We start from the raw sequence: 14,890 nt of genomic DNA, 5'->3' as shown, positions 1-14,890 counted from the left end.
GGGGGGGGGGGGGGGAGTGGGGGTGGGAGGGTGGAAGGGGGGCGTTATGGGGGGGTTTATGGGGGGCAGAGGGGTCATGGGGGGGGAATAGGGTTATGGGGGGGGTTATAGGGGTGTTATGGGGGGGCTTATGGGGGGCAGAGGGGTCATGGGGGGGGAATGGGAGGAATGGGGTTATGGGGGGGGGAGGGGGGCGTTATGGGGGGTTTATGGGGGGCAGAGGGATCATGGGGGGGGGAATGGGGTTATGGGGGGGTTATAGGGGTGTTATGGGGGGGTTTATGGGGAGCAGAGTGGGGCAGAGGGGTCATGGGGGGGGATGGGAGGAATGGGGTTATGGGGGGGGGAGGGGGGCGTTATGGGGGGGTTTATGGGGGGCAGAGGGGTCATGGGGGGGGAATGGGGTTATGGGGGGGGTTATAGGGGTGTTATGGGGTTACGGGGGGGGGATATGGGGGGGGGATATGGGGGGCTGTGTGTGTTCCTGAGCCACAGCAATGAGTTCATTCCTTTTATTCTTCCCTGAGATAAAATAATGGGGGGGTGGAAAAGGGCCACAATTGAGGGGTTCTTTCGGGGGGGGGGGGAGGGGAAGGCCTCAATTGGGGGGTTCTTAAGGGGGGGGGCGGGGGGGAAGGGCCACAATTGGGGGATCCCTTAAGGGGGGGGTGGAAAAGTGCCAAAATCAGGGGGTTCTTAAGGGGGGGGGGTGAAAAAGGGCCACGATTGGGGGATCCCTTAAGGGGGGGGGTGTGAAAAAGTGCCACAAATGGGTTTTTTTTTTTTAAGGTGGGGGGCAGAAAAGTGCCAAAATTGGAGGGGGGGGGGGGGGGGGGTGAAAAAGGCCACAACTGGGGGGATTCTTAAGGGGGGGGGGGGGTGAAAAAGGGCCACAATTGGGGGATCCTTTAAGGGGGGGGGTGGAAAAGGGCCACAATTGGGGGATCCCTTAAGGGGGGGGGGGGGGGAAAGGGCCACAATTGGGGGATCCCTTAAGGGGGGGTGGAAAAGTGCCACAAATGGGGTTTTCTTTTTAAGGGGGGGGGGGGCAGAAAAGTGCCAAAACCGGGGGATTCTTAAGGGGTGGGGGGGGAGGGAAGGGCCACAATTGGGGGATCCCTTAATGGGGGGGAGGGGGGGCAGAAAAGGGCCACAACTGGGGGGGCTCTTAAGGGGGGGAGGGTGAAAAAGGGCCACAAATGGGGGATCCCTTAAGGGGGGGGGGGGGCAGAAAAGGGCCACAATTGATGGGGTTCTTAAGGGGGTGGGGAAAGGGCCACGACTGGGGGATCCCTTAAGGGGGGGGGGGGGGGGGTGAAAAAGGCCACAATTGGGGGGGTTCTTTAAGGGAGGGTGGGGGGGGTGGGGGCAGAAAAGTGCCAAATTGGGGGGTTCTTGAGGGGGGGGGGGGGGGTGAAAAAGTGCCACAAATGGGGGATCCCTTAATTGGGGGGGGGGAGGGGCAGAAAAGGGCCACAATGGGGGGCTCTTAAGGGGGGGGTGAAAAAGGCCACAAGTGGGGGATCCCTTAAGGGGGGGGGGGGAAATGGCCACAATTGGGGGGTTCTTTAAAGGGAGGGGGGCAGAAAAGGGCCACAATTGGGGGGATTCTTAAGGGGGGGGGGTGAAAAAGGGCCACAATTGGGGGATCCCTTAAGGGGGGGTGTGAAAAAGTGCCACAAATGGGTTTTTTTTTTTTAAGGTGGGGGGCAGAAAAGTGCCAAAATCGGGGGGTTCTTAAGGGGGGGGGGGGGGGGAAGGGCCACAAATGGGGGATCCCTTAAGGGGGGGGGGGGAAAGTGCCAAAATTGGGGGGTTCTTGGGGGGGGGGGGGGGGAGGGTGAAAAAGGCCACAATTGGGGGATCCCTTAAGGGGGGGGGGGTAGAAAAGGGCCACAATTGAGGGGGTTCTTAAGGGGGGGGGTGAAAAAGGGCCACAATTGGGGGATCCCTTAAGGGGGGGGGTGGAAAAGTGCCACAAATGGGTTTTTCTTTTTAAGGGGGGGGCAGAAAAGTGCCACAAATGGGGGGTTTTTAGGGGGGGGGGGGGGGAAGGGCCACAATTGGGGGATCCCTTAAGGGGGGGGGTGGAAAAGTGCCACAAATGGGGTTTTCTTTTTAAGGGGGGGGGGCAGAAAAGTGCCAAAACCGGGGGGTTCTTAAGGGGGGGGGGGGGGGGGGGGAAGAAAAGTGCCAAATTGGGGGGTTCTTGAGGGGGGGGGGGTGAAAAAGTGCCACAAATGGGGGATCCCTTAATGGGGGGGGGGGGGAGGGGCAGAAAAGGGCCACAATTGGGGGGCTCTTAAGGGGGGGGTGAAAAGGCCACAAGTGGGGGATCCCTTAATGGGGGGGGGGGAAGGGCCACAATTGGGGGGCTCTTTAAGGTGGGGGGGGGGGGGGAAGGGCCAAAAATGGGGGGGCTCTTAAGGGGGGGGGTGAGAAAGGGCCACAATTGGGGGATCCCTTAAGGGGGGGGTGAAAAGTGCCAAAATCGGGGGGTTCTTGGGGGGGGGGGGGGGTGAAAAAGGCCACAAGTGGGGGATCCTTTAATGGGGGGGGGAAGGGCCACAATTGGGGGGTCCTGGGGGAGGGGGAAGGGCCAAAAATGGGGGGGCTCTTAAGGGGGGGGGGGTGAGAAAGGGCGACAATTGGAGGATCCCTTAAGGGGGGGGGGGGAAGGGCCACAATTGGGGGGTTCTGGGGGGGGCAGAAAAGGGCCACAATTGGGGGATCCCTTAATGGGGGGGTGGGGGGTGAAAAAGGGCCACAATTGGGGGGCTCTTTAAGGGGGGGGGGGGAAGGGCCAAAACTGGGGGGGCTCTTAATGGGGGGGGGGGGGTGAGAAAGGGCCACAATTGGGGGATCCCTTAAGGGGGGGGGGAAGGGCCACAATTGGGGGGTTCTGGGGGGGGCAGAAAAGGGCCACAATTGGGGGATCCCTTAATGGGGGGGTGGGGGGTGAAAAAGGGCCACAATTGGGGGGCTCTTTAAGGGGGGGGGGGGAAGGGCCAAAACTGGGGGGGCTCTTAAGGGGGGGGGGGGTGAGAAAGGGCCACAATTGGGGGATCCCTTAAGGGGGGGGGGTGAAAAAGGGCCACAATTGGGGGGTTCTGCGGGGGGGGGGGGTGTGAAAAAGGCCACAATTGGGGGATCCCTTAAGGGGGGGGGGGAAGGGCCACAATTGGGGGGTCCTGGGGGAGGGGGAAGGGCCAAAAATGGGGGGGCTCTTAAGGGGGGGGGGGTTGAGAAAGGGCGACAATTGGAGGATCCCTTAAGGGGGGGGGGGGGTGAAAAAGGGCCACAATTGGGGGGTTCTGGGGGGGGCAGAAAAGGGCCACAATTGGGGGATCCCTTAATGGGGGGGGGGTGGGGGGTGAAAAAGGGCCACAAATGGGGGGCTCTTTAAGGGGGGGGGAAGGGCCAAAACTGGGGGGGCTCTTAAGGGGGGGGGGGGGGTGAGAAAGGGCCACGATTGGGGGATCCCTTAAGGGGGGGGGGAAGGGCCACAATTGGGGGGTTCTGGGGGGGCAGAAAAGGGCCACAATTGGGGGATCCCTTAATGGGGGGGTGGGGGGTGAAAAAGGGCCACAATTGGGGGGCTCTTTAAGGGGGGGGGGGGAAGGGCCAAAACTGGGGGGGCTCTTAAGGGGGGGGGGGGTGAGAAAGGGCCACAATTGGGGGATCCCTTAAGGGGGGGGGGTGAAAAAGGGCCACAATTGGGGGGTTCTGCGGGGGGGGGGGGTGTGAAAAAGGCCACAATTGGGGGATCCCTTAAGGGGGGGGGGGAAGGGCCACAATTGGGGGGTCCTGGGGGAGGGGGAAGGGCCAAAAATGGGGGGGCTCTTAAGGGGGGGGGGGTTGAGAAAGGGCGACAATTGGAGGATCCCTTAAGGGGGGGGGGGGGTGAAAAAGGGCCACAATTGGGGGGTTCTGGGGGGGCAGAAAAGGGCCACAATTGGGGGATCCCTTAATGGGGGGGGGGTGGGGGGTGAAAAAGGGCCACAAATGGGGGGCTCTTTAAGGGGGGGGGAAGGGCCAAAACTGGGGGGGCTCTTAAGGGGGGGGGGGGGTGAGAAAGGGCCACAATTGGGGGATCCCTTAAGGGGGGGGGGGTGAAAAAGGGCCACAATTGCGGGGTTCTGCGGGGGGGGGGGGTGAAAAAGGCCACAATTGGGGGATCCCTTAAGGACGGGGGGGGGCACTCATCCCCGGTGCAAAGCGACGGATTTGGGGGTCCCATTCGTGCCCCTTCTGAGCCCCCCCCCCCCCCCCCCCCCCCCCCCCGCGGAGCGAAGGAGCGCCGCCCGAAGCGGCCGAAATTGGGGGGGAACGGCACCTAAATGTGCGCCCCGAATTTGTTGAGGTGCTCCCGGGCGATGATGAGGCGTTGGATCTGAGCCGTGCCCTCGTAGATCTGCCCCACACACACAGCAAAACGGGGGGGTTACGAAAAGGGGGGGGGGGGGGGGCAACCGGATGGGGGCGGGGATGGCCATTTTCAAAGGGATGGCTTTGAAAATTGGGGGTATTTTGAGGGCAAAACACTCAAAATGGAGCATTTTCTGCAATAGGTGCACTTCTGAGCATCAGCAAAGGGGAAATGAGAGAACTTCAGAGGTCTCATAGGACCACATCTGTGCAATTTCAGCCCTGGAGCTGTAAGATGGGGTTCACCATTTTCAAAGGGTTCGCTTTGAAAATTGGGGGTATTTTGAGGGCCAAACACCCAAAATGGAGCATTTTCCTCCCATAGGTGCACTTCTGAGCATCAGCAAAGGGGAAATGAGAGAACTTCAGAGGTCTCATAGGACCACATCTGTGCAATTTCAGCCCTGGAGCTGTAAGATGGGGTTCACCATTTTCAAAGGGATGGCTTTGAAAATTGGGGGTATTTTGAGGGCAGAACACCCAAAAATGGAGCATTTTCTGCAATAGATGCACTTCTGAGCATCAGCAAAGGGGAAATGAGGGCTCATAGGACCACATCTGTGCAATTTCAGCCCCGGAGCTGTAAGACTTGGAGGGGGTTCGCCATTTTCAAAGGGTTCGCTTTGAAAATTGGGGGTATTTTGAGGGCAAAACACCCAAAATGGAGCATTTTCTGCAATAGGTGCACTTCTGAGCATCAGCAAAGGGAAATGAGAGAACTTCAGAGGTCTCATAGGACCATATCTGTGCAATTTCAGCCCCGGAGCTGTAAGACTTGGAGGGGGTTTGCCATTTTCAAAGGGTTCGCTTTGAAAATTGGGGGTATTTTGAGAGCAAAACACCCAAAATGGAGCATTTTCTGCAATAGGTGCACTTCTGAGCATCAGCAAAGGGGAAATGAGGGCTCATAGGACCACATCTGTGCCATTTCAGCCCCTGGGCTGTAAGATGGGGACGGGGTTCGCCATTTTCAAAGGGTTCGCTTTGAAAATTGGGGGTATTTTTGAGGGCAAAACACCCAAAATGGAGCATTTTCCTCCCATAGGTGCACTTCTGAGCATCAGCAAAGGGGAAATGAGGGCTCATAGGACCACATCTGTGCAATTTCAGCCCCTGGGCCCTAAGATGGGGACGGGGTTCGCCATTTTCAAAGGCCCTTCCATTGGAAATTGGGTCCATTTGAAGCCCAGCGGTGCCCCCAGTGGACCATTTTCTCCCATAAATGCAATTCTGAGCATCAGAAAGGAGCAAACCTTCAAAATGTGAGCAATTTGAAGCGCCTCAGACCGAATTGGTGCCATTTCAGCCTATGGGCCACAGGACGGGTCCGGAATTGGGCATTTTCAAAGGGCTTTCTTTGAAAATCGGGGCCGTCTGAGGGACAACAAAAGCCCCCAAAAGAGCCTTTCCTCAAATCAGCGCATGGCGGAGGGTCAGCAGAAGGGAAATGCGGGCAGCTCGGGGGGTTCTGCCGGCCCAAATCCGTGCGATTCCAGCCCAAATCCGTGCGATTCCAGCCCAGAATACAGGGCCGGAGGTCGCCATTTTTAAAGGGCTCGCTGTGAAAATAGGGGCCGCCCCACGGCCACAGCCGCCCCCACGGGGCCCACACCCCCCCTTTACCTGGTAGATCTTGGCGTCCCTCATCAGCTTCTCCACGGGGAAGTCGCAGTTGAAGCCGCTGCCACCGAAGATCTGCACGGCGTCGGAGGCCGCCTGGTTGGCCACGTCGGCGGCGAAGGCTTTGGCGATGGACGCCATGAAGGTATTGCGGCGCCCCACGTCCACCTCCCAGGCGGCGCGCTGGTAGGCCAGGCGGGCCAGCTCCACCTTCATGGCCATCTCGGCCAGCAGGAACGACACGGCCTGGTGCTAAGGGCAGCAATTAGCAGGGCTCATTAGGCTCATTAGGCTCATTAGTCATTAGCGGGCCAGCTCCACCTTCATGGCCATCTCGGCCAGCAGGAACCACACGGCCTGGTGCTAAGGGCAGCAATTAGCAGGGCTCATTAGGCTCATTAGGCTCATTAGCGGGCCAGCTCCACCTTCATGGCCATCTCGGCCAGCAGGAACCACACGGCCTGGTGCTAAGGGCAGCAATTAGCAGGGCTCATTAGGCTCATTAGGCTCATTAGGCTCATTAGCGGGCCAGCTCCACCTTCATGGCCATCTCGGCCAGCAGGAACGACACGGCCTGGTGCTAAGGGCAGCAATTAGCAGGGCTCATTAGGCTCATTAGTCATTAGCGGGCCAGCTCCACCTTCATGGCCATCTCGGCCAGCAGGAACCACACGGCCTGGTGCTAAGGGCAGCAATTAGCAGGGCTCATTAGGCTCATTAGGCTCATTAGCGGGCCAGCTCCACCTTCATGGCCATCTCGGCCAGCAGGAACCACGCGGCCTGGTGCTAAGGGCAGCAATTAGCAGGGCTCATTAGGCTCATTAGGCTCATTAGTCATTAGCGGGCCAGCTCCACCTTCATGGCCATCTCGGCCAGCAGGAACCACACGGCCTGGTGCTAAGGGCAGCAATTAGCAGGGCTCATTAGGCTCATTAGTCATTAGCGGGCCAGCTCCACCTTCATGGCCATCTCGGCCAGCAGGAACCACACGGCCTGGTGCTAAGGGCAGCAATTAGCAGGGCTCATTAGGCTCATTAGGCTCATTAGCGGGCCAGCTCCACCTTCATGGCCATCTCGGCCAGCAGGAACGACACGGCCTGGTGCTAAGGGCAGCAATTAGCAGGGCTCATTAGGCTCATTAGTCATTAGCGGGCCAGCTCCACCTTCATGGCCATCTTGGCCAGCAGGAACCACGCGGCCTGGTGCTAAGGGCAGCAATTAGCAGGGCTCATTAGGCTCATTAGGCTCATTAGCGGGCCAGCTCCACCTTCATGGCCATCTCGGCCAGCAGGAACCACACGGCCTGGTGCTAAGGGCAGCAATTAGCAGGGCTCATTAGGCTCATTAGGCTCATTAGGCTCATTAGCAGGCCAGCTCCACCTTCATGGCCATCTCGGCCAGCAGGAACCACACGGCCTGGTGCTAAGGGCAGCAATTAGCAGGGCTCATTAGGCTCATTAGTCATTAGCGGGCCAGCTCCACCTTCATGGCCATCTCGGCCAGCAGGAACCACACGGCCTGGTGCTAAGGGCAGCAATTAGCAGGGCTCATTAGGCTCATTAGTCATTAGCGGGCCAGCTCCACCTTCATGGCCATCTCGGCCAGCAGGAACCACACGGCCTGGTGCTAAGGGCAGCAATTAGCAGGGCTCATTAGGCTCATTAGTCATTAGCGGGCCAGCTCCACCTTCATGGCCATCTCGGCCAGCAGGAACCACACGGCCTGGTGCTAAGGGCAGCAATTAGCAGGGCTCATTAGGCTCATTAGTCATTAGCGGGCCAGCTCCACCTTCATGGCCATCTCGGCCAGCAGGAACGACACGGCCTGGTGCTAAGGGCAGCAATTAGCAGGGCTCATTAGGCTCATTAGGCTCATTAGCGGGCCAGCTCCACCTTCATGGCCATCTCGGCCAGCAGGAACCACACGGCCTGGTGCTAAGGGCAGCAATTAGCAGGGCTCATTAGGCTCATTAGGCTCATTAGGCTCATTAGCGGGCCAGCTCCACCTTCATGGCCATCTCGGCCAGCAGGAACGACACGGCCTGGTGCTAAGGGCAGCAATTAGCAGGGCTCATTAGGCTCATTAGCGGATAATTAGCGGTAGATAATGAGGCTCCAGGCAGTGCTGCAGGGCTGTGCGGTGCTGATGAGGACTGAGGCTGTGGGTCATTATGCTCCTAATCCCAATCCCAGCGCCCCAATCCCAATCCCAGCGCTCCAATCCCAATCCCAGCGCCCCCTAACCCCAATCCCATATCCCAGCAATCCCAAATCCCAGCAATCCCAAATCCCAGCAATCCCAGTGCCCCCAATCCCAATCCCAGCGCCTCCAATCCCCACAACCCCAATCCCAATCCCAGCACCCCCAATCCCAGCGCCCCCAATCCCAAATCCCAGCAATCCCAGCGCCCCCAATCCCAGTGCCCCCAATCGCAACCCCAGCCCCCCTAATCCCAATCCCAAATCCCAGCAATCCCAAATCCCAGCAGTCCCAGCACCCCCAATCCCAATCCCCACAACCCCAATCCCAATCCCAGCACCCCCAATCCCACAACCCCAATCCCAACCAGGAGCGCCCCTAATGCCCACAACCCCAATCCCCCCAACCCCAGTGCCCCAATCCCAACCCCAGCGCCCCCAATCCCCACAACCCCAATCCCCATCCCAGTGCCCCCAATCCCAGTGCCCCCAATCCCAACCCCCGCACCCCAATCCCAATCCCAGCGCCCCAATGCCAAATCCCAGCGCCCCTAATCCCAACCTCAATCCCAACCCCAGCGCCCCCAATCCCAACCCCAGTGCTCCCAATCCCAACCCCAGCACCCCAATCCCCACAACCCCAATCCCAATCCCCACAACCCCAATCCCAATCCCAGCGCCCCCAATCCCAAATCCCAGTGCCCCCAATCCCCACAACCCCAATCCCAACCCCAGCGCCCCAATCCCCAGCGCCCCTAATGCCCCCAACCCCAATCCCGGTGCCCCCAACCCCAATCCCCACAACCCCAATCCCAACCCCAGTAATCCCAATCCCAATCCCCACAACCCCAATCCCAATCCCCACAACCCCAATCCCCACAACCCCAATCCCCACAACCCCAATCCCAACCCCCGTGCCCCCAACCCCCACAACCCCAATCCCAACCCCAGTAATCCCAATCCCAACCCCAGCGCCCCCAATCCCCACAACCCCAATCCCAGCCCCAGCGCCCCCAATCCCAGCGCCCCCAGCATTTTGAGCCACGCCTTGCAGCCCATGAGATCCCAATTAATTAACGAGCCAATGAATTAAGGAGGCAATTAAGGAGACAATTAGCAGCTCACCTCCACGATGGGCTTCCCGAAGGTCTTCCTCTGCAGCGCGTAGCGGGTGGCCTCATCCAGCGCCCCGCCTGGCCAGGCCCACCGCGCCGGCCGCCACCTGCGGGGGGGACACGGCACTCAGCGCGGGGGGACGGCCAAGGGTGGGGGGAAAGGAGAAGGGTGGGGGGGGGAAAGGTGAAGGGGTGGGGGGGGGGGAAGGCAAAGGACTGGGGGGGGGAAGGCGAAGGGTATGGGGGGGAAAGGTGAAGGTTTGGGGGGGGAAAGGAGAAGGGGTGGGGGGGGGAAGGAGAAGGGGTGGGGGGGGGAAGGAGAAGGGCTGGGGGGGGGAAGGAGAAGGGCTGGGGGGGGGAAGGAGAAGGGCTGGGGGGGGGAAGGAGAAGGGTTTTGGGGGGAAGGAGAAGGGTTTTGGGGGGAAGGAGAAGGGTTGGGGGGGAAAGGAGAAGGGTTGGGGGGGAAAGGAGAAGGGCTGGGGGGGGAAAGGAGAAGGGTGGGGGGGGGACAGCAAAGGGTTGGGGGGGAAAGGAGAAGGGTGGGGGGGGGACAGCAAAGGGTGGGGGGGGAAAGGAGAAGGGTTGGGGGGGGGAAAGGAGAAGGGTTGGAGGGGGAAAGGAGAGGGGTTGGGGGGGGGAAAGGAGAAGGGTTGGGGGGGGGAAAGGTGCCGGGATTGGGGGGGAAAGGAGAGGGGTTGGGGGGGAAAGGAGAAGGGTTGGGGGGGGAAAGGAGAAGGGTTGGGGGGGGAGAAAAGGTGAAGGGTTGGGGGGGGGGAAGGAGAAGGGGTGGGGGGGAAAGGAGAAGGGGTGGGGGGAAAGGAGAAGGGGTGGGGGGAAAGGAGAAGGGGTGGGGGGGGGGAAGGAGAAGGGGTGGGGGGGGAAAGGAGAAGGGGTGGGGGGGAAAGGAGAAGGGGTGGGGGGGGAAAGGAGAAGGGGTGGGGGGGAAAGGAGAGGGGTTGGGGGGGGGAAGGAGAAGGGTTGGGGGGGGGAAGGCGCCGGGTTGGGGTGCAAAGGCAAAGGTTTGGGGGGAAAGGTGCCGGGTTTGGGGGGGGGGGGGGAAGGCGCCCAGTTTACAGGGGGAAAGGTGAAGGTTTGGGGTGGAACGGTGCCAGGTTTGGGGGGGAAAGGCGACGGTTTGGGGGGGGAAAGGAGAAGGGTTGGGGGGGGGAAAGGAGAAGGGTTGGGGGGGGGAAGGCGGAGGGTTGGGGGGGGAAGGCGGAGGGTTGGGGGGGGGAAAGGCGGAGGGTTGGGGTGCAAAGGCGAAGGTTTGGGGGGGAAAGGCACCCGGTTTGGGGGTGGAAAGGTGCCGGGTTTGGGGGGGGGGGGGGGGGGGAGGCGCCCAGTTTACAGGGGGAAAGGTGAAGGTTTGGGGTGGAACGGTGCCAGGTTTGGGGGGGAAAGGCATTGGTTTAAGGGTGGAAGGGCGCCGGGTTTGGGGGAAAGGCGCCCATTTCAGGCGGAAAGGCAAAAGTTTGGGGCGGAAAGGCGATGGTTTGGGGCGGAAAGCTGAAGGTTTTGGGGCGGAAAGCTGAAGGTTTGGGGCGGAAAGCTGAAGGTTTGGGGCGGAAAGCTGAAGGTTTGGGGCGGAAAGCTGAAGGTTTGGGGCGGAAAGGAGAAGGTGTGGGGGGGAAAGGAGAAGGTGTGGGGGGGAAAGGAGAAGGTGTGGGGGGAAAGGAGAAGGTTGTGGGGGGGAAAGGAGAAGGTGTGGGGCGGAAAGGAGAAGGTGTGGGGCGGAAAGGAGAAGGTGTGGGGCGGAAAGGAGAAGGTGTGGGCGGAAAGGAGAAGGTGTGGGGCGGAAAGGAGAAGGTGTGGGGCGGAAAGGAGAAGGTGTGGGGCGGAAAGGAGAAGGTGTGGGGCGGAAAGGAAAAGGTTTTGGGGCGGAAAGGAAAAGGTTTGGGGCGGAAAGGAAAAGGTTTGGGGCGGAAAGGCGATGGTTGGGGCGGAAAGGAAAAGGTTTGGGGCGGAAAGGCGATGGTTGGGGCGGAAAGGCGAAGGGTTGGGGCGGGAAAGGAGAAGGGTTGGGGCGGAAAGGAGAAGGGTTGGGGCGGAAAGGCGAAGGGTTGGGGCGGAAAGGAGAAGGGTTGGGGCGGAAAGGAGAAGGGTTGGGGCGGAAAGCTGAAGGTTTGGGGCGGAAAGCTGAAGGTTTGGGGCGGAAAGCTGAAGGTTTGGGGCGGAAAGCTGAAGGTTTGGGGCGGAAAGCTGAAGGTTTGGGGCGGAAAGCTGAAGGTTTGGGGCGGAAAAGGCGAAGGTTTGGGGCGGAAAGGCGAAGGTTTGGGGCGGAAAGGCGAAGGTTTGGGGCGGAAAGGCGAAGGTTTGGGGCGGAAAGGCGAAGGTTTGGGGCGGAAAGGAGAAGGTTTGGGGCGGAAAGGCGAAGGTTTTGGGGCGGAAAGGCGAAGGTTTGGGACGGAAAGGCGATGGTTTGGGGCGGAAAGGCGATGGTTTGGGGCGGAAAGGCGATGGTTTGGGGCGGAAAGGCGATGGTTTGGGGCGGAAAGGCAAAGGGTTGGGGCGGAAAGGAGAAGGTTTGGGGGCGGAAAGGAGAAGGTTTGGGGGCGGAAAGGAGAAGGTTTGGGGCGGAAAGGAGAAGGTTTGGGGCGGAAAGGAGAAGGTTTGGGGCGGAAAGGAGAAGGTTTGGGGCGGAAAGGAGAAGGTTTGGGGCGGAAAGGAGAAGGTTTGGGGCGGAAAGGCGCTCATTTCAGGTGGAAAGGAGAAGTTTTTGTGGCGGAAAGGAGAAGGTTTGGGGCGGAAAAGGCGCCCATTTCGGGTGGAAAGGAGAAGGTTTGGGGGGGAAAGGAGAAGGTTTGGGGCGGAAAGGAGAAGGTTTGGGGCGGGAAAGGAGAAGGTTTGGGGCGGAAAGGAGAAGGTTTGGGGCGGAAAGGAGAAGGTTTGGGGCGGAAAGGAGGTTTGGGGGGGAAAGGAGGTTTGGGGGGGAAAGGAGAAGGTTTGGGGGGGAAAGGAGAAGGTTTTGGGGGGAAAGGCGATGGTTTGGGGTGGAAAGGTGCCCATTTCGGGTGGAAAGGAAAAGGTTTGGGGGGAAAGGTGAAGGTTTTGGGTGGAAAGGTGAAGGTTTGGGGAGGAAAGATGAAGGTTTGGGGCGGAAAGGCGAAGGTTTGGGGCGGAAAGGCGAAGGTTTGGGGCGGAAAGGCGATGGTTTGGGGCGGAAAGGCGAAGGTGTGGGGCGGAAAGGAGAAGGGTTGGGGCGGAAAGGCGATGGTTTGGGACACTGACGGGCGGGCGCGTCCTGTCGAAGGCCCCCCATGGCGATCTTGAAGCCGGCGCCCTCGGCCAGCAGCACGTTGTCCTTCGGGATCCTCACGTCCTCGAAGGCGATGCCGCGCGTGTCCGAGCAGCGCTTGCCCCATGTTCAGCTCCTGCCTCACGGGGGGGGGGATGGGGGATGTCGGCACCAAACCCGCACCCCCCCACCCCTAAAACACCCCCCCAAAACCCCACGGAGCAGTGAGGGGGCAGCCGGGCAGCGGGACCCCGAAATCACACGGCTGTGGGGGGGGGAGAGCTCTGAGGGCAGCAGGGCAGCGCAGCCGCGGCACAACACCCAAACGTGGGGGTGTGGGGGGATGGGGTTGTATGGGGGGATGGGGGGGATATGGGGGGCTGGGGGCGATATGGGGTCATATGGGGGTGATATGGGGGGACTGGAGTTGGGTGATATGGGGGTGGGGGGGCTGGGGTCATATGGGGGCGACATGGGGGGATCTGGGGGCCTGGGGGCCTGGAGTTGTATGGGGGTGATATGGGGGGCTGGGGGCAATATGGGGGTGATATGGGGGGCTGGGGGCAATATGGGGGGCTGGGGGCGATATGGGGGGACTGGAGTTGGGCGATATGGGGGGTGGGGGGGGCTGGGGTCATATGGGGGCGACATGGGGGGATCTGGGGGCCTGGGGGCCTGGAGTCGTATGGGGGTGATATGGGGGCTGGGGCAATATGGGGGTGATATGGGGGGCTGGGGGCAATATGGGGGGCTGGGGGCGATATGGGGGGACTGGAGTTGGGCGATATGGGGGGTGGGGGGGGCTGGGGTCATATGGGGGCGACATGGGGGGATCTGGGGGCCTGGGGGCCTGGAGTCGTATGGGGGTGATATGGGGGCTGGGGGCAATATGGGGGTGATATGGGGGGGTGTGGGGGGCTGGGGTCGTATGGGGGCGATATGGGGGGCTGGGGTGATATGGGAGGCTGGGGGTGATATGGGGGACTGGAGTTGGGTGATATGGGGGGTGTGGGGGGCTGGGGTCGTATGGGGGTGATATGGGGGGTGTGGGGCCCTGGGGTCGTATGGGGGTGATATGGGGGGCTGGGGGGTGACATGGGGGACTGGAGTTGGGTGATGTGGGGGGATATGGGGGGGTGTGGGGGACTGGGGTCGTATGGGGGCGATATGGGGGGCTGGGGGCGATATGGGGGGCTGGGGGTGGGTGATATGGGGGGGATATGGGGGGTGTGGGGGTCTGAGGTTGTATGGGAGGATGTGGGGGTGATATGGGGGGACTGGGTTTGATATGGGGGGGGTGTGGGGAGCTGGGGTGGATATGGGGGTCTCCCATTAAGACAAAGCTAATTACTGACAGCTGCCATTAAGACAATGCTAATTACTGACTACTGCCATTAAAACAAGACTAATTACTGACAGTTTTGATTCATACAAAGGTAATTACTGATGGCCGCCGTTCAGACAACGCTAATTACTGACGGCTGCCGTTAACACAGCGCTAATTACTGACGGCCGCCGTTCACACAGCGCTAATTACTGACGACTGCCATTAAAACAAGGCTAATCACTGACCGCTCCCATTCAAACAAGACTAATTACTGGCGGCCGCCGTTCACACGGCGCTAATTACTGGCGGCCGCCGTTCACACGGCGCTAATTACTGGCGGCCGCCGTTCACACGGCGCTAATTACTGGCGGCCGCCGTTCACACGGCGCTAATTACTGGCGGCCGCCGTTCACACGGCGCTAATTACTGGCGGCCGCCGTTCACACGGCGCTAATTACTGGCGGCCGCCGTTCACACGGCGCTAATTACTGGCGGCCGCCGTTCACACGGCGCTAATTACTGGCGGCCGCCGTTCACACAGCGCTCAGCAGACAGCGAGGCGCCCCACTGGAGCCCCACCTTCCGCCCCACGTGGATCCCGGGGCTGTCGGCGTCCACCACAAAACCCGTGAAGGCTTTGCTGGCCGGCGCGGATGGGTCCGGGTGGGTGCGGGCCAGCAGGAAGTACCTGCAACACAACAGGAAGTGAGCGGGAAGGGAGCAGGAAGTACCGGCAACACAGCGGGAAGGGAGCGGGAAGGGAGCAGGAAGTACCGGCAACACAGCGGGAAGGGAGCAGGATAGTACCGGCAACACAGCAGGAAGGGAGCGGGAAGGGAGCAGGAAGTACCTGCAACACAGCGGGAAGGGAGCGGGAAGGGAGCAGGAAGTACCGGCAACACAGCGGGAAGGGAGCAGGAAGTACCTGCAACGCAGCAGGAAGGGAGAGGGAAGGGAGCGGGAAGGG

At 60.8% G+C, this 14,890-nt stretch overlaps 1 pseudogene; it reads right to left on the bottom strand.

Annotated features, from left to right (window-relative positions):
* Window positions 1-4,144: 4,144 nt before the first annotated feature.
* Window positions 4,145-14,886, bottom strand: LOC121108942 (annotated as a pseudogene).
* Between the last annotated feature and the right edge of the window lie 4 nt (window positions 14,887-14,890).

The sequence above is a fragment of the Gallus gallus genome, unplaced genomic scaffold (assembly GCF_016699485.2).
Source record: "Gallus gallus isolate bGalGal1 unplaced genomic scaffold, bGalGal1.mat.broiler.GRCg7b scaffold_98, whole genome shotgun sequence".
Taxonomy (NCBI): Eukaryota; Metazoa; Chordata; class Aves; order Galliformes; family Phasianidae; genus Gallus; species Gallus gallus.
Note: the sequence above shows the minus strand (reverse complement) of the source record. Positions and strands in the feature narration are given on the sequence as shown.